The 24,331-nt window shown below is 44.1% G+C and overlaps 1 protein-coding gene across 5 annotated transcripts in view; it reads left to right on the top strand.

The window, feature by feature from the left end:
• Positions 1-24,331, top strand: part of LOC115087092 (transmembrane protein 127-like) — a 161,545-nt gene that overhangs the window by 89,348 nt on the left and 47,866 nt on the right. For 2 of the 5 annotated variants that reach the window (XR_003855437.1, XR_003855432.1), the window contains one exon: positions 18,616-19,585. The exons of 1 other annotated variant lie outside the window; for it this stretch is intronic. The gene's annotated coding sequence lies outside the window, so the exon portion shown is untranslated. Of the gene's footprint in view, positions 1-6,552; positions 6,675-17,227; positions 17,343-18,615; positions 19,586-24,331 lie in introns of those variants that run through there. 2 more of the 5 variants (XR_003855434.1, XR_003855436.1) reach the window with 2 other exon arrangements.

The raw sequence follows: 24,331 nt of genomic DNA, 5'->3' as shown, positions 1-24,331 counted from the left end.
GCAGTGGTACCGGTATCAACATTTTATTAACCCTGCCCTAACCCCTCCCCTTTCCCTCATTTAAATCTTAACGTTGCAATGTGGTAGTTATAGTGTTCGATAACGCCCTAATGCACATGATAATGGCCCATCGCATTTTAATGAATGACCCATCTTGAGTGCTGCATATGGCTGCCAGATCTCCAATGTGAGTCACATCCAGTGCTCAGTGCACACTCACCCTATCTCTCTCAGGCTGGGGATAAGACAGAAGCTGGAAGGACTCAAGGAGATTCAGGAAGGGGGAAGATGGGGAGATGCTGTGTGCAATGTATGTGCTGCACAAAGCTGGGCCCTGCTGCCCATTATTTGCCACACTGTGAGGCTCATGCTGTAGCTAAGAAGAAGTGGTATGTATGATTATACATGTTCTCGGAAAAGAACTCCTATACATTTAAGAGCCACTTGCTGGTGTCTTGTTGCTGAGTAGTGCCCAGGTGCTAGTCGATCTCTCTCTAAGGCCATGGTGACTTTTCCTTGGCATACCTAATCAGGTTTGGGAAACACTGCCATAGACCATCAGGATGGGTCTTTTTTTTTTTTTTTTCCCTTCCAGGACATGTCATATTGTTGTTAGATGATGTTTTGACACAATGCTTGCAAGCATTTCACATTGCACCATCTTTAGGAAATTAGAAAAACACAACAAGAAAAAATAAATGCTTTTTTCCTGAACCGTACCCAGATCACTCCAGACCAGTGGGTTATGCACTCGCACCAGCAGATGGACGCAGAGAAAAAAACTTCTAGGCACTGCTATATATATCACTAGTGCCACCTGCAGCTCCTCAGTATTTCTGTCTCCAGCAGATGGTGGTCGTGCATCCTGCAACTCTGGACTGAGTTTTGCAGGGCTCCCCGAGGTGTGAGGTTCCGAATGCGGGCCATCCCTTGGGTGGAGCAGGGCGAACCCCCGGCTGTAGAGCCCTCTGATCCGGGGAGTTGGATAGCCATGGGACTGGTTCCCTCCATGCCCCGAAGCCCTCTTCCAGCACCTCCTAAAGGAAAATACCCCTGTGTGGATTTTTTTGTTACTTACAGAGTTTAAAAAAAAAAAAGATTTTTGCTTTCAGTTTTTTCTCTGCAGGGGCTTTTCTCTGAGGCTTGCCGTTTCAGGCAGTGCTTGGGGGGGGGGGAAGCATCCTAGTGTCTGGAGCCTCCTCAGGTCGGGGAAGCAGCTTCTGGGTGTTTTTTAGCCTCAGGGTAGGTGTCCTGAGGGCCTGGGCAGTCAAATCGGAGGTTTGCAGTCATTTTTAACTGCTTCCTTCTTCCTCCGCGGAGCGCTGAGCCTGGGTGTCATTTTGTTTTTTTCACGGGTCCTGCACGAGTGCTCAGCCCGACCGATTTTCTTCCTTCTGGGACTCCAGGGGAGCTGTGGGAAGGACTGCCATGTCTGAAAGTGCCCTGGTGGAAGTCTGTAGGGCCTGTGGCCTGGTTTTAGAGTTGGATGCTTATTTTCTCTGTGCCTCATGTGCTGAGAGGGGGAGGGGCCATCTGTCAAGGGCCAGAAGCCCAGGCGCGTGCCTGGGGGGCGATCGGGGGGAAAAAAGGCAAACCCCCGGGGTCGATGGATACCCAGGGGAAGGAAGCTCAGGAAGTCCCCTCCCCCGCTTTCCCCGGCAGTGGTAGAACCGGGCCAGGGAGAACCGAAGGATACAACTTTGGATTCCAGTAACGATGATGTGGGACCTGGAGGTTTCTCCCTGGAGTTTGTGCTACTAATGCATGAAGCCTTCCTGGCCAGGAAGGCTGCGAAGAGGAGGTCTCAGGACAGTGCTGGTGGCTCTGCCAAGCGTCTGAAGTCCCAGGCCCTTGGGCACAAGGGAGCCTTGGAAATGTGGGGACACTGGAGGGACCCCCTGTTGGGGTGATATAGCCACGCCCCAGGATGACACTGACCCCGATCCGGACCCAGATGCCAGCGGGGACAATCCATTGTTGTTGCTGGATGCCTCTGGGGGAGTGATGACCCTTGGGTGGTCCAGCTGTTCAAGCAGGAGGAATTATGTCTCCTTACTCCTCAGGTGCTGGAGGAACTGGGGCTCAAACTGTCACAGGAGGATTTGGACTGCGAAGGGGTCAACCCGGTCCTGGATGGGCTGCCAGAAACCCCCCCCCCCCTCGGCTTTCCCAATTCCGAAGAAAATTCAGAAGCTTATCAGCAGGGAGTGAGAGGCCAATCTCAATGTGGAATGGGCCATGGCCAAGCTGTACCCACTGTCAGAAGAGCATTTGGAGCCCTTAAGGAACCCCAAGGTGGACATGCGGTAGCAGCAGTTACTAAGAAAACTATCATTCCGGTGGCAGGGTTGGCCACTCTGAAGGATGCTCAGGACCACAAATTGGAGGTCCACCTGAAGCGCCTTTTTGAAGTTTCGGCTTTGAGCCTCAGAGTGGCAGTCTGTGCCAGTATGATGCAGCGCGCCTACTGGTGTTGGATCCAGCAGCCACAGGACCCGGTCTCCGCGGGGATCATGTCCCAGACGCAGGAGGCTCACCTGGAGGCGGGGGTGGCATACACGGCAGTTGCCCTGTATGACCTGGTACGAACATCGGCGCGTTCCATGGCCTCTTCGGTGGTGGCCCAACGCTTGCTGTGGCTCCGGAATTGGTTGGCTGACTTTTTTCTAAAGCTCGCCTGTGCAATCTCCCCTTCAGGGGGAAGCTCCTGTTTGGCGAGCACCTGGACCAGCTGGTGAAGTCGCTGGGAGAGTCCAAAGGCAATAGGACTGGGTGGTGGTTTCCACGGATGCCAGCCTGTGAGGCTGGGGTGCAGTGTGCTTAGGCAGAGCAGCACAAGGCGTATGGTTAGAATCGGAACGCCTTTGGTCCATCAACTACCTGGAGACCAGGGCAGTCCACAGGGCCTGGGAGGCTTTTCTGGATCTGGTACGGGGCGGATGGTTCACGTGTTTTCGAACAACGCCACCATGGTGGCATACCGCAACCATCAGGGAGGAACCAAAAGCCCAGCTGTAGCCCAGGAAGCCCATCTCTTCAGCTGGGTCGACAACTAGTTGGAGGGCATCGCTGCCTCGCACATGGCGGGTGTCGACAATGGCCAAGCGGACTTCCTAAGCAGACACCAGCTGGACCCAGGAGAGTGGGAGCTGTCCAGAGAGGCGTGGAACCTCATTTGTGCCCAATGGGGAACTCCCCAGGTGGATCTCATGGCAACTCAACGCAAAGACGTCACGATTTTTCAGTCAACAGAAGGAATTGGGGTCCATGGGTCTCGATGCACTGGTGTCCAAATGGCCTTCAGGGATCCTATTGTATGCTTTCCCTCCATGGCCTGTCATAGGTAGAGTTCTCAGACGAGTGGAACAGCACCCAGGTGGTGCTGATGGCCTCGGCGCCCTTGGTTCACGGATCTTATACGGCTAGTCACGGACTGTCCCTTATGGCTGGCGCATTTGTTGGATCTGAGTCAGGGACCCATATTTTCGGATCAGGAGGATTGCTTCTCTCTCGCGGCTTGGCTTTTGAGAGGCAACGCCTTCGACTGAAGGGGTATTCAGAGGCGGTGATTGCCACTCTGCTACAGGCCAGGTGGCCTTCCACTTCCATGGCTTATATGCGAGTATGAAAGGTGTTTGAGTCCTGGTGTGCACAACAAGGACTTGGGCCAGGGTCGGCATCTGTTCCCCACATATTCTGGCTTTTCTGCAGCAGGGACTTTCCAAGGGCCTGGCGTACAACTCCATCCGGGTTCAAGTTTCAGCTCTGGGGTACTTCAGGGGACGAATAGACGGCATTTTCCTGGCTTGCCACTCGGATGGGGTTCGCTTCCTCAAAGGGGTAAAGCATTTGAAGCTGCCTCTTTGGAAACTGTGCCCGGAGTGGAACCTTAACAAAGTCCTGCGGACTTTGTGTACCGTCCTTTGAGCCGGTGGGGCAGGCTTCGGTCAAGGACCTGACACCGAAGACATTCTTTTTAGTGGCGATCTGTTTGGCGCGTTGCATTTCGGAATTGCAGGCCTGTCCTGCCGGGACCCATTTTTACGGATTTCGGCAGATAGGGTGTCCTTGCGCACGGTGCTATCCTTTCTGCCGAAGGTGGTGTCGGCATTTCATGTTAATCAGATGGTAGAGCTCCCTGGCTTCCCGGACTGATCTCGTGACTCGGCAACGGATAGAGACCAGCATTTATTGGATGTTTGCAGACTCCTCCTGTGCTATTGGAAGGTCACAATCCTTTTCGGAAGTCAGATCATTTGTTTGTCCTGTTTGGTGTTCCTAAGCAGGGGGGAACAAGGCATCCAAGGCCACTCTGTCTAGGTGGCTGAAGGAGGCCATTGGTTCGGTGTACATTAGCAATGGACGCTCTTTTTCCGGATGGTTTGAAAGCTCATTCCACACGGGCACAGGTGGCCGCCTGGGTGGAACCCAATCTACCAGAGTTCAAAAAAGGATTAAAAACCTGGCTCTTCAGGCAAGCGTTCCAACTCCCAGAGTGTAACTAGGCACCTCCTCCTGACTTTCAGATCCAACCTTTGCAGGGTGTCTCTAACACCTTGTCACTTAATTGCATACCTGTCCTTGCTTACTCGCATGTCTATTTAACATTCAATATTCACCTTCATATTACCGCTTACTGCAGACCATTTACGCTACTAAAGTTCCTTGTAAAAAGGTGAACACACACATACTATTCAATACACAAATACGTTTATTTGTTATGTTGTTATGTTTAAATTTGTTAAATTTGTTAAATTTTATTGTTACTTTCAATATTCCCTGAAATAATGTTCAATGGTTGATTAGTTATTGTTCTGTGTTCCATGTAAAAAAAACCCCGGTCTAACCCCAAGACCAGGGCAACCTTTTCGTTACTTGTAAACCGGATTGATTTGTATTGCATACAGGAATTCCGGTATATAAAAATTAAAAATAAATAAATAAATAAATAAACTGGTTTCTCCTCGAGATCTGTAGAGCCGCGGTCTGGTCCTCTTTGTATACCTTTTCCAAGCATTACCACTTGAACGTAAGAGCGCTGGAGGAATCCAATTTCGGGGAAGGGGTTCTAAGAGCGGGTCTTTTGGGATCCCTCCCACAGTAGGGTGGCTTTGGTACATCCCACTGATCTGGACTGATATGGATATGTTCAGGAAAGGAAAATTGGATCTTACCTGCTAATTTGCGTTCCTGTAATACCACAGATCAGTCCAAAGGCCTGCCCAGATGTGAATGCTGAAAGATGGGCTGACCTTTGGGTTAGCTACTGTATTGAAGAATTCTGAAGGAAATAGTTTGGATGCCAATATTAACGAAGATCCAGGGTAAGGTTTCCTACTTTGGGGGAATCCAACCCTCCTGTCTTTTGATGTTCGCCTTGTTCGGGGTGGTTAGTTTAAGTTGGTTCAAGTGGTTTTTTGCTTGGATTGACCAATACTCAAGAGCTGCAGGTGGCACTAGTGGTATATATAGCAGTGCCTCCAGTTTTTTTTTTTTTCTCTGCCTCCATCTGCTGGGAGTACATAATCCACTGGTCTGGACTGATCTGTGGTATTACAGGAACGAAAATTAGCAGGTAAGATCCAATTTTCCTATATTTCTGAACTTTTCCAACTTTACCTTCTGCTTCTCAGCCACAGTGTACTTTGTAACCTGACTATAGCTGACGGTACCCTATTCCATTCCTCAGACAAGTTATACAGGATAGTGATAGCTAAGTCACTATTTTGTATTTTGTCACCAATGCTTGCAAGTTGTCATTGTATGATTTTCTTTTCCTAAGTAGGAAGTCCATAGTAGCATTCATAAAGTTTTTCAGAATTCAACTGGCATTTTAACTGAATTATGCAGTACAATATTTTGGCAGTTTCTGAAGTTGTTCTTTAACTTCCTTTGAGGAGTTTAAATGCTAAACAAGTTGCTGCTATTTATTGCATAACCTTAGATAGATTTAAGCAAATGCTCTTCCTTGTTTTGATGCAAACTAATGTGGGGGACCCTTGGTATCCCACTAGCTGGCCTTAGATCTGTGCCTGGTAGATAACAGCTAGGAAGGACAAGCCATTCTTTGTAGCACCTTCCCCTGAGGATGCCTGCAATGGTTCAGTCCTTATCCAGATTTGGCGGGGGGAGGATCAGAGTCTTTGTGAGTGTAGTCAATTGAGCTTGGATTTTGATGTTAGGAGCTGTTTTACTCCTGTTCTGGTTTTGTATTGGGAGATTGGTTTTTTTTCCAGTGCACCCCTTACCTGGTAGGGGCTGTCTCTTCCTGAGAATAGAAAAAGCTTAATAAAGAAGTTTGGTCCAAGATTTTGTTTGTGCCTGGGTGAATCCTCCTGTTGATGAAGCAACCCCTGTAACCACAGGGCAGGAGGGAGAAGATCTAGTTATTCCTTTCTAGCCACTGAGAGGACTTCAGTGACTCCTCATCCAGTGATGAAGTTTGGATTTTTCAAAGTTGCAGTTTTAGTGAGGAGGTTTTTTGTACAACCCCTCCTTATTGTGTGGCTGGACTGTAAAAGCCATGCTGATATCCAGACCTTTTTCCCTAAGAGGACAAATACAGAAGAATCCAGAAGAGAAGAGTTAAAAATCAGTTGGAGAACCCAAACAGATCTCACCCCGAGGAATGCAGATCACAAGCTGAAGACATCTGGGACTCTTTTGAACTGCAGGTATGAGACTTTTGGGATTTAGGGGACTCCCCTCACTAGGTTTCCCTTCCCAGCTGGGACCCTTGCCCCACAGACATGAAAAGGGGATGAGCTGCTCTGAGTAGTACTGAGGTGAGGATACCTGCACAGAGTTGGAGAGCGTTCCCTCTCAAGTGAATTTTCAAAGGGCCACGAGCATAAATAATGGGGGTTATGCACATGGCCAGGCCTTGTGCATGGCTTGCGCATTTTCGGAAGGGCCCAGCCAAGCGTGTAACCCCTGTTATGTGCAGAAGGACTGGGCCCAAAGAAAGGGGCGGGCCGGTGGGTGGGCTGGGACAGCACCATTCGTTGCTGTACCGGGGAAGCGCGCACTGGCAGCTGGCTCTAGAGGAGCAGTAAGTAATCGAACAAAAAAAAGTAGCTAGCTAGGAAGGGTTAGGGGTCGGAGAGGAGAGGTAAAGGTATAGGGAAGTTCCCTCCCAGTCCGCTCCTTAATTGGAGCAGACTGGGAGGGAACTGGGGAAGCCCTACTCCTGTTACTGCGCGTGGGCTTTTAAAATTTTCCCCCTTGCGCGCGGAGGAGGCCATCTGCCTGCACATGCATGTGCAGATATCGTATTTTATAACATGCATGTTATAAAATAGCCGCATCCATGTGCACTTGCCAGTCTTAAAATTGACCCCTCTGTGTGACTCCGATCAAATTCAGATGTGAAGGAAGAGAAGTTAGACATCAACTGGACATTTATTTAACTTCTGCAAATCAAAGTAAAGTTTCTTTTGAACACCATAGCATGGCATGCCTATTTATACAGCACTAACATCACTAAAGGGAACAGTAACACACCTAAGGGAGGATTGCAGTTCACCACCTGGGCCTAAAAGATTAAGCCTTTCTTAGCATCCAGTCAGATGAATCCAGAAAAAGTGAGTAATGCACCTCTACCAGTAGATGGAAATGGAGCAAACTGATATCACAGTATATATATCCTTGCAGTGACATCAGCTTGCCAGTCTTCTCCGTCTCCAGCAGATGATGAAGCAATCTCTTTTCATTTTGAAAAAGGAAAAGTAAGGAAAATAAATTCTCCCCGCTCTCATGCAGTGATACCAAATGGTCCCTCCCCCATTTAAGAATTCCTGAGGTGTCTTCTGTAGTCCCTCAGATGAGTGCCTTGGTCCAGTAGCTGGTTTTCAGCCAGCATGGACTTAGCTGATTAAGCAGATGAAAGTTAGCAGCTGCAGGAAGCTGAGCACGGCAGTGACAGCTTATGCCTCTCCCCCTGAAGCCGGAGACCATCTCTGTACTTAGCCAGATAATGCTGAGCTCAGGTAAGTTTTTAAATTTATTTAAAAAAATAAAAATGTACAGAAACTGAGGAGAGTTTTTTAGTGTAGGGCTTCCATCTTTCCCAATTCTCCATGCTTGGCGCATCATTCCGACATTCGTCCCACTCTGTGGGAGGTCGAGGGATGTGGGCAGCCTGGCAGGTTGAGCAGCCTCTATAGGCTAGACCCCACTCTGAGGCTTTTTTGCTGCACGCTGTGGTAGACTTCAATGGCGTTTTGCACACTTTCTATATGCTGCCCTCTACAGGATTATCAGTTCGGTGTGGGCCGAACTGATTGTGAAAGCTGGGCCTCCAGATTGTGCGTCCAGTTTTTGGACACTTAGTCGACCTTGTATTTTGTGTGTCTTTAGTGGCCTCACGCTTACCTGTGCGCACAAGTTGTGCATTTCCGTGCTCTTAAATTTTGCGGGGTTTATCCTAGGGATGCCTAGGTGTGAGGTGCCTAAGTGTTGGATGCCGAATTTTTGGACATCTTAAAACAAAAAACAGCTAGACACATGCCTCTGGTTGCCGCTCAGTGCAATGTCAACCATAATGGCGCCTATACCTAACAAACCTAAGCATCTTTCTCTTTGCACTGCCTATCATATTTGGGCATTTCACCCAGGAGTGCCCGATAACTTGTGCCAGTGTTCTTTTCCAGAGGATAAGAAGCAGATACCGTGCTTCTTTAATATGAGAGGTCATGCTAGAGGATCCAAGCATTTTTGACCCTATAGAGGAGCGACCTTTCAGAGGACTCGACCCTTCGGTAGGCCTCAGTCCTTTCATCCCAGACAACTCAGAAGTGACGCGGGCTTAGGTAGTGAGACCTCCCAAGCCTTCCAATGAAAGTTTGCTGACCCACCCCCGGGAACAGGAGATAGGGGGATACTTCTCTCTCGTTTATCAGAGGTGGGTCAAAATCACATCAGATCAATGGGTCCTGGAGTTGATACAAGAAGTATATGCGATGGAGTTTCGCAGTGTTCCTCTGGATGTGTTCATGGTGTCTCCCTGCCACTCCCCACAGAAGAAGTAGGCAGTGGAGGGTACATTGGCAAAGCTGCTCAGTCTGAGGGCTGTGGTTCCAGTGCCCACGTCTCAAGAAAATATGGGGCGATATTCCAATTATTTTGTGGAGCTCAAGAAGGTGGGCTGTTTTCATCCCATCCTGGATCTCAAAGGTGTCAACCATCATCTGCAAGTGAAACATTTTCACATGGAAACCTTGCGCTCGGTGATAATGGCCATGCAGTCGGGGAATTTCTGACCTCTCTGGATCTATCCAACGCAAATCTTTATATTCCCATCCAACAAGAACATTAACGTTTTCTGCAGTTTGCAGTTCTGGGATGCCATTTTCAGTTTCAGGTACTGCCCTTTGGTCTGGCCACCGCTCCTGGGACCATATCCAAGGTAATGGTAGTAGTTGCAGCAGAGTTGAGAGAGAATGGGATCCTAGTACACCCATATTTGGACAACTGGCTGATTCAAGCCAAGTCACTGGAAGTGAGCCACCTGGTGACTCACAGGGTGATTGCCCTGTTGCAGGAACTTGGCTGGGTGGTGAACCTGGCCAAGAGCAGTCTTCAGCCTGCTCAGTCGTTGGGAAAACCGGGTTTGATTCGACACAAAACAGAGTGAGGTTTTCCTGCTGGAAGCTCAAATGCAGAAATTGCTAACACAGCTCTGTCTGTTGATAAACACTCTGCACCCAACCGTATGGTCTACTTGTGAGTACCTGGATTAATGGTGGTGACCCTGGAAGTGGTACCATGAATGAGCGCATATGCATCCTCTTCAGCGCTCCTTGCTGTCTCTGTGGAACCCAAAGTCTCAGGACTATTTGATATGGCTCCACCTGCCGATAGAGGTCTCCTCCCAACTGCAGTGGTGGCTGCAGGCGGACCATCTAAGGAAGGGAGTTTCCCTAACACAATTTGGCAACAGTGATCATAACATGATCAAATTTAAACTAATAACTGGAAGGGGGACGATAAGTAAATCTGCAGCTCTAACACTAAACTTTCAAAAGGGAAATTTTGATAAAATGAGGAAAATAGTTTAGAAAAAACCTGAAAGGTGTAGCTGCAAAGGTTAAGTGTTCAACAGGCTTGGACGTTGCTTAAAAATACAATCCTAGAGGTGCAGTCCATATGTATTCCACGCATTAAGAAAGATGGAAGGAAGGCAAAACTATTACCAACATGGTTAAAAGGTGAGGTGAAAGAGGCTATTTTAGCCAAAAAAAATCCTTCAAATATTGGAAGAAGGATCCATCTGAAGAAAATAGGATAAAACATAAGCATTGTCAAGTTAAGTGTAAAACATAGATAAGACAGGCGAAGAGAGAATTTGAAATGAAGTTGGCCATAGAGGCAAAAACTCATAAAAACTTTTTAAAATATATCCATAGCAAGAAACCTGTGAGGGAGTCAGTTGGACCATTAGATGACCGAGGGGTTAAAGGGGCTCTTAGGGAAGATAAGGCCATTGCAGAAAGACTAAATTAATTCTTTGCTTCCGTGTTTACTAATGAGGATGTTGGGGATACCAGTTTCGGAGATGGTTTTCAGGGGTGATGAGTCAGATGAACTGAACAAAATCACTGTGAAACCTGGAAGATGTAGTAGGCCAGATTGACAAACTAAAGAGTAGCAAATCACCTGGACCAGATGGTATGCATCCTAGGGTACTGAAGGAACTCAAAAATGAAATTTCTGATCTATTAGTTAAAATTTGTATCCTATCATTAAAATCATCCATTGTACCTGAAGACTGAAGGGTGGCCAATGTAACCCCAATATTTAAAAAAAGGCTCCAGGGGCAATCCGGGTAACTATAGACCAGTGAGCCTAACTTCAGTGCCGGGAAAAATAGTGGAAAATATTCTCAAGATCAAAATCATAGAGCATGTAGAAAGACGTGATTTAATGGAACACAGTCAACACGGATTTACCCAAGGGAAGTGTTGCCTAACAAATCTGCTTCATTTTTTTGAAGGGGTTAATAAACGTGGATAAAGGTGAACCGGTAGATGTAATATATTTGGATTTTCAGAAGGCATTTGACAAAGTCCCTCATGAGAGGCTTCTACGAAAACTAAAAAGTCATGGGATAGGAGGCAATGTCCTTTCGTGGATTACAAACTGGTTAAAAGACAGGAAACAGAGTAGGAGTAAATGGTCAATTTTCTCAGTGGAAAAGTGTAAAAAGTGGAGTGCCTCAGGGATCTGTACTTGGACCGGTGCTTTTCAATATATATATATAAATGATCTGGAAAGGAATACGAGTGAGGTTATCAAACTTGCGGATGATACAAAATTATTCAGAGTAGTTAAATCACAAGCAGACTGTGCTACATTACAGGAGGACCTTGCAAGACTGGAAGATTGGGAATCCAAATGGCAGATGAAATTTAATGTGGACAAGTGAAAGGTGTTGCATATAGGGAAAAATAACCCTTGCTGTAGTTACACGATGTTAGGTTCCATATTAGGAGCTACCACCCAGGAAAAAGATCTAGGCATCATAGTGGATAATACTTTAGAATTGTCGGCTCAGTGTGCTGCAGCAGTCAAAAAAGCAAACAATGTTAGGAATTATTAGGAAGGGAATGGTTAATAAAGCAGAAATGTCATAATGCCTCTATATCACTCCATGGTGAGACCTCACCTTGAATACTGTGTACAATTCTGGTCGCCGCATATCAAAAAAGATATAGTTGCGATGGAGAAGGTACAGAGAAGGCAACCAAAATGATAAAGGGGATGGAACAGCTCCCCTATAAGGAAAGGCTGAAGAGGTTAGGGCTGTTTCAGCTTGGAGAAGAGACTGCTGAGGGGGGGATATGATAGAGGTGTTTAAAATCATGAGAGGTCTTGAACAAGTAGATGTGACTCTGTTATTTACACTTTCGAATAACAGAAGGACTAGGGGGCATTCCATGAAGTTAGCAAGTAGCACATTTAAGACTAATCGGAGAAAATTTTTTCACTCAACGTACAATAACGCTCTGGAATTTGTTGCCAGAGGATGTGGTTAGTGCAGTTAGTGTAGCTGGGTTCAAAAAAGGTTTGGATAAGTTCTTGGAGAAGTCCATTAACGGCTATTAATCAAATTTACTTAGGGAATAGCCACTGCTATTAATTGCATTAGTAGCATGGGATCTTCTTAGTGTTTGGATAATTGCCAGGTTCTTGTGGCCTGGTATGGCCTCTGTTGGAAACAGAATGCTGGGCTTGATGGACCCTTGGTCTGACCCAGCATGGCAATTTCTTATGTTCTAGTACTGACAATAGATGCGAGCCTCCTTGGTTGGGGACCTCACTGTCAGTTGCTGACAGTGCAAGGGCATTGGCATGTTTGCAGATCGGCAATAAGCTGCAGGGCCTATCGGTCCAGATAATGTCAGACAATGCAATGACTAATGTACATCAGTCAGCAGGGAGGTACCAAGAGCCACCAAGTGTCACAGGAAATAGATCACGTGATGGAATGGGCAGAAGTGCATCTCCAGATGATCTCAGCCTTGCACATAGTAGGAAAAGATAATGTAAGAGCAGACGTTCTCAGCAGGGAGAGTCCGGACCTAGGAGAGTGGGCATCATCAAACAAGGTGTTACAGCTGATTCTAGATCGCAATGCGAAAGTTCCGCGATTCTTCAGCCGCAGGAAAGATCTGAAGTCATTGGGGATCGATGCCTTAGTGCAGGAGTAGCCGGGAGACAAGTTGCTGTATGCGTTTCTTCCATAGCCCATGTTGGGAAGATTGGTTCGGATCGAGCATCACAGAGGGGATGGTGCTCTTGGTCACTCCAGTTTGGCCCAACAGACCACGGTCTGCGGAGGCTCCTGGTGGACTCACCTCTTCGTCTTCTGGCACAAAGGGATCTGCTGTGGTAGGGACCTGTTATTCATGAAGATCCGACTCAATTTTATCTTATGATATGACCCTTGAAAGGGCTCACTTGCTGAAACATGGATACTCTGTGGCAGTGACTTCCACCTTGCTAAGAGCTAGAATGCTCTCCACTTCCTTGGCCTATGTGCAGGTTTAGCGAGTGTTTGAGGCCTGGTGTGAGGATTGAGGTACTCTTCCTTCTTCGGTCAAATCCCGCTCATTTTGGAATCTCTGTAGTGTGGCTTGAATAAAGGCTTGGCCCTCAATTCCTTAAAGTTACAAGTAGCGGTTCTCACCTGTTTCAGGGGTCAGGTGAATGGTGATACCCTGTCATCTCATCCTGATGTGACCCATTTCCTGAAAGGAGTGAAACATCCTCGTCCTCCTTTGCGGTTTCTGGTGCCCCTATGGAGTCTTATTTTAGTATTGGATTTCTTGGCAGGCCCTACTTTTAGACTGCTGCATACTCTGTCCTTGTGTTTATTAATCTTGAAAACGGTGTTTCATGTGGGAATTTGTTCTGCGTGTAGGGTTTCCAAACTGCATGCCTTGTCTTTCCAGGAGCCATTCTTCCAGGTGACTCCATGGGCGGTACAGCTGCATATTGTTCCTTCCCTTTTACCAAAGGTGGTCACTGAGTTTCACTTGAATCAGTCCATCTCCCAGCCTTCTCTGAACAGAGAGAGCGATGTAGAGGAGTATCATCTGGTGAGACCCTTGGATGTCGAGAGCCATATTGTCAGGTATCTGGAGGTTACTGAGCCTATGCAGAAGTTGGATTGCCTGTTTGGCCTTCAAGGTGGTACTAGACAGGGAGAGCTGGCCTTGTGGGCTACAATAACTCATTGGATTAAGGAGGTAGTCATGGCTGCATATGTGGATGCTGGGAAGCCATTACCTAGTCAAGTTAGGGCTCATTCCTCTAGGGCTCAGGCAGTATCATGGGCAGAGGTGAAATTGTTGTCTCCTGTTGACAGCGTTGCAATAGGGCTATATTGTATGATACACATTTTTTAACACACATTATAGCCATATCGCAACTTGATAAATCTTCCTATTAGATTGTAAACCCTCTCGGATTAGGGAAACACCTACAGTACCTGAATGTAATCTGCTTTAAAGTACCGAAGAGCAGAATAGAAATCAAATAAGTAAACAAAAATAACCATTGTGTAGCTCAACTCGCATGCAAAGATGGAAGTGACTTAAATTGCAAAATAGTTACAAAAGAGAAACATGACATGCTTACAAAAACATGCATCTGCATAGCAGAAACACAAGAAAAAATGCTATTATATTACTGAACTGGTTAAACTGTTCTTCTATACATTATAACCCATAAAAATCTACCTAGAAAAAAGGAAAGAATGATAATCCATACATATGATAAATAAAATTTACATCACATCAGTTCTAAAATCTAACTCAAAATACATTAAATATACCTAGATAATAGAAAATGGCTCTTTCTATGGTGTCAATTATAGCCCCTTTAATATACAAAGAGAGGAATTCAAATTAGACCACATTATTGAGGCAGATAAAAAAAAAACTGCATAAATACAAAATAAGGGCCTGATTTTTAAAAAGGATTTACACCCTTAAAATTTGGTTTTACATGTGTAAATGCACTTTATCCATGTAAGTGGGTTTTTGAAAATTGCTTAATATGTCATTGAATTATCCATAAGATATTCACATAGAAGTGCATGTTACCCGCGTAAATGGCTTTTTAAAATTGCTGAGATAGTATGTTACATTTATGTGAAATTCCTTTTAAAATTACCTCCTGTGGTTACAAGCTTATAGTAGTAGAAAAAAAGTATATCAGTGACCTTTTTAGGTCACTGATATACTTTTGAGGGGCAATTTTGTAACATTGTGCACAAGTTATTTGATAAATGTGAGCATAAATTACACCTATTTTCAAAGCAGACTTGTGTGTACAAGTCCATTCTGAAGTTATTCCAGCAAAACTATATGCACACAATTACACCTATTTGGTGTGCATAATTTTGCGGAGAGAATTTACATGCATACTTTTTAAAATCAGGGAGCCCAACTTTCAAAAGTGTCAATGATCCACCATTTGCATGCGAGAGTGGGCTCGTGGAGATTTATTTTAAATTTTATAATCTGGGGCAGGAGCTGCACAGTATATAAAATACCATGTATTTCTACCCTGATAGTATACATGTATGCTTCAGTACATGTGTATGTTTGTAATGCAGAAAACACGCATACTTTCTCTACCCATTTTATAAAATTACGCAGATATATTTTACATGCACACATAACAACCCAGAATTGCATGTGGAGGCAGGTATTTCATATAGGATGTGTGTACTCTGCTTCTGAAAATACTTGCCTGCTTACTTGGAATCACCGGTTTGCCCAGACCTCCTCCAGTTTATTTGGACCTTCCAGCACCTCATCATGAGCCCCCAACAGTTCACCTAGACCTCCCCCCCCCCCCCCCCCCCCCCCCCCAAAAAAAAAGACAAAAGACAAGTGTGATTTGAATTGCATGAGCCAATTAGCAGATGCAAAAAGTGTACGGACAAGTTTGGTAATGTATGCACATATACACTTACAAAATAGCAACCTCCACCCCTAAATGCCCCTAAACCTCCCCTTTTTATTCCCTGTTCACATTTATGCAATAACACTGCAGGTACACGCATACTCTCTCAAGGTTCTAAAATAGCTACCTGCCTACGTATATGCTAATTTTATGCATACAACCCATGCATTACCTCCAAAAGTATGTAGACTGCAAAAATAAGTATCAGATCAAATTTAAGCCAAGGCTGAACACCTAATTGTGGCAGACAGATTTTAAACTAAACCTAGGCCCCTAGATATTTTGCTGAATATCTGTCTACCTTCTAGATGGCCAAACTTAGGCTGCCTAGATGTAGGCCACTCAAGCTTGGCTGAAAATGGGTGACTTCCTTTCCAGCATACCATCATGCCCTGCACCCTTTCCAGCACCCCACCCCTTCTTCAGTGCCACAATTCAGAGTTGTACCCCTGTGATCCCTTCAGCCTTCCACTGTAATTCAGAGTCCAAGGGGGCCAAGAGCCCCCCACCCCGCAAGCAATCCCTCTCCACTGCTTTAAAAAATTGCCCCCATCAAGCCCCCACCCATTCTCTCCTCCTCCCCCTGTCCTTGCTGTCCCATAAAGATTCCCTAAAATCTTCCAAAGGAGGAGGACAGTCTTACCTCCTCCCTCCTTGAGTCCAGCGCAGCAACATAGTCACATTGTTAGCTCCACTTTCCTCAATGGAGTCTTGCTGATTATTGGACTGGTCCCATTGTTATTTTTATGTTTTGGTAGAAAACATGTAATTTACACTTATTTAGGTCCTTGGATTTGTCAGCTTTGTTATTTTGATAATCATAGTAATTTGAATGTGAAAATCAGGACAATTCATTTAGCTAAAAATGTCCTAGGCACAAATGGAATTATCTTGTAGGACTATTTCTGTAGCAGTGTTAGCCAAATTTCATATTATCAGAGGAAAATGCAAAGCTTTGAAACTGAGAATGCCCAGAAATTTCTTATTTAAATTGCTTTATTAGTTTTCTTATTATTTTGTTTTCAAATAACTTACATCTGAAAATATGTTTTGGAACTTGTGTGGCATTATCTACTTCTTCACATAGCTTGTGGCAGCAACAAAAGTGAATTCTAATTCACTGCTGGGCTTGGTATCAGTCTTATTTGTAAATAAGGAAAACCAGAGTGTTTGTGTATGTTCTCATCCAGAAATTTTCAGTTAGAAGCCAACATAACAGTAAACTATCATAGTTCCAACAAGCAGCTGTTGTGATTATATCATGTGTTAAATCTAATTGAATGTATTAATACCATGGTCTATTTAATGGTGTCATTTAAGGTGATTATATATATTCAGTGCAGGGGCAAGGGGAAGCGGCTGCCTCAGGTGTCATGTCCAGTGGGGGGGGGTGGGGGTATCATCGGCAAGGTTGCGGGGTTTTTTTGTTTTTTTTTAACATAGTTTGTATTGTTTTCTCAAGAAAAGATTTACAAAGATGTGGTTGATGTTAACAAAACAAATTGCAACTGTAACTGACAAAACCAGTACAAATAGAAAAGAAATACATTTGTCTTAGAAACGAGTCCCTTCTCGCTCCCTGTCCCCTATCTCACCCATACCCCCATCTGGAAGAATAAACATCATAATAGAAAACAGCATGAAAGAAGTAACATACAAATATTATTCCAGAAAAAGAAAATTCAAAGAGTTAATCATTTCAAACCTCATGTTTGATAACGTTGGTCGATTGGCTGTTGTATCTCCTCAGGCAGAGACTTCAAAAATAGTTCCCAGGTCATAAGAACATAAGAAACATAAGAAAATGCCATACTGGGTCAGACCAAGGGTCCATCAAGCCCAGCATCCTGTTTCCAACAGTGGCCAATCCAGGCCATAAGAACCTGGCAAGTACCCAAAAACTAAGTCTATTCCATGTAACCATTGCTAATGGCAGTGGCTATTCTCTAAGTGAACTTAATAGCAGGTAATGGACTTCTCCAAGTACTTATCCAATCCTTTTTTAAACACAGCTATACTAACTGCACTAACCACATCCTCTGGCAACAAATTCCAGAGTTTAATTGTGCGTTGAGTAAAAAAGAACTTTCTCCGATTAGTTTTAAATGTGCCCCATTCTAACTTCATGGAGTGCCCCCTAGTCTTTCTACTATCCGAAAGAGTAAATAACCGATTCACATCTACCCGTTCTAGACCTCTCATGATTTTAAACACCTCTATCATATCCCCCCTCAGTCGTCTCTTCTCCAAGCTGAAAAGTCCTAACCTCTTTAGTCTTTCCTCATAGGGGAGTTGTTCCATTCCCCTTATCATTTTGGTAACTCTTCTCTGTACCTTCTCTATCGCAATTATATCTTTTTTGAGATGCGGCGACCAGAATTGTACACAATATTCAAGGTGCGGTCTCACCATGGAACGATACAGAGGCATTATGACATTTTCCGTTTTATTCACCATTCGCTTTCTAATAATTCCCAACATTCTGTTTGCTTTTTTGACTGCCGCAGCACACTGTACCGACAATTTCAATGTGTTATCCACTATGACACCTAGATCTCTTTCTTGGGTTGTAGCACCTAATATGGAACCCAACATTGTGTAATTATAGCATGGGTTATTTTTCCCTATATGCATCACCTTGCACTTATCCAAGGTCTGAATGGAATTATACGAATATGATTGATGTTTCAGACAAATTGATTGAGATTCCAAGCATAATAAGACCAATAATCTAGAATGCCAGATACCTAAAGTAGGTTCTTCAGAGTCCAACCATTTCAATAAAATACATTTTTTTCCAATAAGGCAGCATTTGTACAAAATGACTTTTTACATTTCCCAACCTCTGTACCGGTTAAATCAGTCCCTAATAGTCACACTTTCACAGTGCAAGCTATAGGTTGCCCCCACCAATTTGATATCTTATTAAATAATTCAGACCAGAAAAGTTGAAGTTTAGGACAGCCCCAGAACCCATGGATTAACATGGCATTAGGATGCCTACATTTAAGGCAATTATCATGATTAGTAATACCAGATCTATAAGCTCAGTAGAGAGAATAAATCATCCTATGCATAACACAAAATTACAATGCTCTTAACATAGCATAATCTCCTTTATAAATTCTGTCATTTCAGAAGTACAAGTTATCTTCAGTAACAGCCTTTTGAAGATCAGTACTCCAGGAATCTGCAAGTGATTTTAACATCCCGTACGTTTGAACAGAGTGGAGGAATTTATATAACATAAAGGGCAGCGTTCCCATGAACGCATTTGTAAGAATCGATGAAACAACTCTGTAATGTAAACTTTGGAATGTAATATAAATTGTGTAGTTATGAAGGTTTGAATTTGTAATTACACTGAGGTAGATTTTAAAAGCGTTGCTTGTACAAAAGTGGCCACATACGTGTGTATGTGGGCCACATGCGAGCAACACAGATTTAAAAAAGCCACGAAGTATGCACGTATATACCAGTGCATGCATAAAAAATAAGAGGGTGGAAAAGGGGTGGGGTAGGGCCAACAGTTAAGCGCATAACTTCATATTTTAAAACTAGAGACGGCAGCGTGTAGCAGCTTGTTATCCATTCAACCTTACTGCTGCTCCCAGTAAGGAAGAAGTCTGTAGATCTCAAGTTTTAGGGCTTATAGGACAGACAGATGTGTTTGGGTCAATTGAGGGGTGTGCAGGATGAAGAACCAGAAGGGTCTGGAAGACTCAATATTAACTGGGCAAATTGGTGGACTAATTGGAAAAATTGGGTTGTCCCTTGCACAAGCATGTTTTAAAATTTACCTTCATACATGCGTAAAAAGCTGTCAAAGTCCTATGGAAGACACGCGAGCTAACTGTGCTCAAGTAACCTTTTAAAATTAAGAGCATACTTACGTGTGGTTGGTGTATTTTAAAACATATGCGCACAAGTGTGAGCACGATTTAAAATTTCCAGCATGTCTTTGCTCACATGCCAATATACATGTATATGGGTGCATTTTAAAATTAGCCTGTAAGTAAGCATTGGGCCCAAATCCCAAGTGTTCTTCATAATAATTTAATGAGTGTATTTGTTTCTTTTGTAAATCAATAAAGTTTTGGATAATCTTTCTGTTGACTTTCTATTATATGATACTTAGATATCATATCACCTACAGGGAATCCAGGGTAACCTCTGACTGGTAAAAGAAAAGTTACTTCCTAAGAGAGCCCAAACTTTGTTCATACAAATTTCCATGCAGTGCAGGTTGGTTTGACAAGTAAAATCAATGAAGATGAAGTGGAAGGTCCTTGAATGAGGTGTGTAAGATATACTTCAAAAACTTCATTCCAATCCTTCACATACTTGTGATTACATGCAATAATATATAAATGAATGCCTGGGAAGCCACAACCACCCTCTTCCCTGGGTAATAATTTATTCAAAGCAAGCTTGGTCCTATTTCCCCTCCACAAGAACTGTGATCAAATCTTATAAATCAGTATGATATCTTTCTTTTTTTTTTTTTTAACATCATCAGAATCTGCAAAATATATAGTAATTTTGGTAATAGCATCATTTTGATCAAAGCCAATTTTCCCATAAAACTGGAAAATGCAAACTACTGCCACATTTCTCCTGAAACGCCTTTATCAGAGACAGAATATTAAGGATGTACCATTTAACAGGATCCCAATGAACATTTAAACCTAAGTATTTTAGTTTGCCTTTTGCCCACTTCAAAGGGAATTGTCCCCAGTGTTCTTTTAATTTATATGTGAGATCCAAGGCTTCAGACTTATCAACATTTAGTCATAATCCAGAAAAACTACCATAAATTGAGAATATATCCAAAACGTTTTGCAAATATACTTTTGCCCTGGGTTAAAATAATAAAATATCTGCAAATAGGATGTTCATAAGAGTAGAGTCTGTGTTTCCTTCCACTTCATTTGCTGCTACTTCTAATTAAGCACTAATAGTTCTAGTATCAAGATAAACAGTAAGAGGGATAATGGGCATCCCTGTTGAGTACCACGAGTCAATGGAAAAGGCTCAGGAACATACTATTAACCAGTTCCCTTGCCTCAGGATTTGGGTAAATTAATTGAATTGCATGATAAATAAGACCCTGAAAACCATACTGATGCATCACTTTTAGAAAGGTTCAGGATACCCTGTTGAATGATTTTTCGGCATCAAATCCTTTTAAAACATCCTTGATGCCAGTACATTGCTAGGATTCTAACAAAGCTAAAACTCTCTGGATACTGAGCACCACCCTTCCACCATAGACAAACTCTACATATATAGAAATGATGGCAGAAAAGGACCAAATGGTCCATCCAGTCTGCCCAGAAGCTTATGGTAGTTTGTGCTGTGCCGTGTAGGTTACCCCTTTCTTATCTGTTTCCCAGACCATAAAAGTCAGGGCCCTCATTGATTGCTGTTTGACTCCAATTCCCCATTACTCCTGTGCTTATCAGTTTCCACACTTGCCCTTTTGATTGCTGTTGAGTCCAATTCCCTGTTATGCCTTGCTGTTGAAGCACAGAGCAATGTTTGAGTTGCATCGAAGTAACAGTCTTATTGGTTAAGGGCAGAAACTGCCACATCAGAAAGTTACCCCCCATACTTGTTTCCCCAGATTGTAAAAGTTGGTGCCCTCAGTTGCTGAACAAATCCAATTCCCCTTCTTCCCCTGCCGTTGAAGCATAGAGCAATGATGAAGTTGCATCAACAGTATCAAGGCTTATTGGTTAAGAGTAATATCCGCCGCACAATCAAGTTACTCCATGCACTCTCTTCTTCATTTCCATCCTTTAGCCTTTAGGGTTCCACAGTATTTCTCCCATGCCCCTTTGAATGATTTCACTGTTTTGGTTTTACACCACCTCCTCCAGAAGGGCATTCCAGGCATCCACTACCCTCTCCGTGAAGAAATATTTTCTGACGTTGGTTCTAAGACGTCTTCTTTGGAGTTTCATTTTGTGACCCCTAGTTCTACTGATTAATTTCCAACAGAAAAGGTTTGATGGTTGCACATCATTAAAACCTTTTAGGTATCTGAAGGTCTGTATAATATCACCCCTGCACCTCCTCTCTTCCAGGGTATATATATATTCTTATCCTTCAGTCTCTCAGGTTTTCTGATACTGATCCCACACCATTTTGATAGCCCTTCTCTTGACTGCCTCCATCCTGTCTCTATCCCTTTTGAGATAAGGGCTCCAGAACTGAGCACAATACTCCACGTGAGGCCTCACCAAGAACCTGTGCAAGGGTATCACCACCTCCATTTTCTTACTGGTTATTCCTCTCTCTATAAAGCTCAGCATTCTTCTGGCTTTAGCTATCGCCTTGTCCCATTGCATTGCCATCTTCAGATCGTCAGAAACTATCACCCCAAGATCCTACTCTTGGTCCATGCACAGCAGCCTTCCCTCCCCCCCCCCCCCCCCCCCCCCCCCAATGTCATACCGTTCTTTTGGATTACCAAATCTTCAACCGCTTTCAGGCCTTCATAAATCACTTTTCATTCTCTCTACTCCTTCCGGCGTGTTCACTCTTTTGCAGATCTTGGTATCATCCACAAATAGACAAACTTTGTCACTGACAAAGATATTGAACAAAATCGGTTTCAATACTGATCCCTGTGGCACTCCACTTAAGGCTCTCTTAAGAGTAGGTTCCATTTACCATTACACACTGCCTCGTATCAGTCAACCAGTTTGTATTCCACTCCACCACCTTGATACTCACTCCAAAGCTTCTCATTTTGTTCACAAGCCTCCTATGTGGAACAGTATCAAAAGCTTTGCTGAAATCCAAATAAACGACATCGAGCGCTCTTCCTCAATCCAATTCTCTAGTCACCAATGAAAAAAATTAATCAGATGTGTCTGACAGGAATCGATTTTCCGCACAAAAATCGATTCGCGGCAGCAGATCGCTCCCGGACCCCCAGGGACTTTTGGCCAGCTTGGGGGGGGCCTCCTGACCCCCACAAGACTTGCCAAAAGTCCAGCGGAGGTCCGGAACGACCTCCTGCAGTCGATCTCCTGCCGGCGCCATTTTCCGTACAGAAAAACGATTCGCGGCAGGAGATCGCTCCCGGACCCCCGCTGGACCCCCAGGGACTTTTGGCCAGCTTGGGGGGGGCCTCCTGACCCCCACAAGACTTGCCAAAAGTCCAGCGGGGGTCCGGAACGACCTCCTGCAGTCGAATCGTGTTGTCTACGGCCGGCGCCATTTTGCGTCGCCATTTTGCAAAATGGCGGCGCAAAATGGCGCCGGCTGAAGACAACACGATTCGATTGCAGGAGGTCGTTCCGGACCCCCGCTGGATCCCCAGGTAATTTAAGGCATTTGGGGGGGGTTCGGGAGGGTGGGGGATTTATTTTAAAGGGTTGGGATGGGTTTTAGGGTGTTTTAGTGTGCCGGTTCACGATTTTAACGATTTTCACGATATTTTAAAAACCCAAACGGCGACAATACGATTTCCTCCCCCTCCCAGCCGAAATCGATCGTTAAGACGATCGATGACACGATTCACATCTCTATTGCGCGCGCCGATCCCGGATTTTAATGGATACACGCGTATCTATTGTAATCCCACGTACTCTTGTTCACGCTCACACAAAATTATAAAATCTACCCCTGCGAGAAGAAATGGTAAACTACATACCAGAGAAGAAGAAAACACATTGTGGGAAACCTTTGGTCCCCCACTAACTGGCCCTGGATCCTTGCCTGGTAGGTAACAGCTAGGAGGGACAGAATATACCTTGCAGCACCTTTCCCTGAGGTTGCCTAAAATAGTTCAGTCCTTGTCCAGAAGGGGGGGGGGGGGTCATAGTCTTAGTGAGTGTGGTAAGTTTAGTTTAGGTTTTCATGAGAGAGGAGCTGGTTTTTGATCCTGTGCTGTTTTTATTTGGGAGACTGCCTAATTCAAGTGCATCCCCTGCCTGGTAGGGGCTATCCCTTCCTGAGAGTTAAAAGGACTTCATTAAGGAATTTTTCCAAATTTGGGTGTGCCCGGGTGTAATCCTGCTCTGTTGGTGAGGCAACTCTCATAACCGAAGGATAGGATGGAGAAGATCTGTTTATTCCTTTCCATCCAGTGAGAGGACTTCAGTGACTCCTCACCCAGTGGTGACGTTTTGGATTTTTGAGAGTTGCATTTTAGTGAGGAGGTTTTTTGTACCACCCTTCCTCTTTGTTTGGCTGGGCTATAAAAGCCCTGCTGCTTTCCAGAAAAGGACAGTATATAAAATGCTTAAATAAATAAATTACAGAAAGAGTCCATAGGAGGAGAGTTTCAAGATCAAATTGGAGACCTCAACTATATATACAGCGTGTGTGTGTGTGTGTGTATAAAAAAGAGAGTAGGAAGTTTGTGCATCCCACTCCCACTAATTCACGACAAACTCAGGGTGACTGGAAATCAAAGGTTCCCAGGTATGGAGAGTGTGAATTTTTTAAATCCTTTTTAGTTTTATTTTTCAGGTGTTATTTGAGAATTCTGCTGTTTTGAAATATTTTATTGGTGTTTGGGACATTTAAAAAATTTTGAGTTTTTAATTATTTGATCTTTTATTCATCAGCTTTTTATAAATAATACTATTAGTATGCTTTTAGTATTATGATTATGTATTTATTTTATTTCTTGATTTTATTTTTGATGTTTGAGGAAAGGTGATGGCTCTGTTTTTTTATTGTTGCACTTCATAGAGTCTGGCTTCTTGCGGTTTCCAGTTCAGTTTTTGTCTGCGCATTTGTATTTCAACTTTATGGTTGCTCTACTCTGTATTTGGTAAGGGTCTGCTTATGTTCTGCATGTGTTACTGAGGTGAGGCATGTTCCTAATAGGAAG

This window comes from Rhinatrema bivittatum, chromosome 1 (genome assembly GCF_901001135.1).
Source record: "Rhinatrema bivittatum chromosome 1, aRhiBiv1.1, whole genome shotgun sequence".
Lineage (NCBI taxonomy): Eukaryota > Metazoa > Chordata > Amphibia > Gymnophiona > Rhinatrematidae > Rhinatrema > Rhinatrema bivittatum.
The sequence above is the reverse complement of the archived record's forward strand: the minus strand, read 5'-3'. Positions and strand labels throughout refer to the sequence as shown.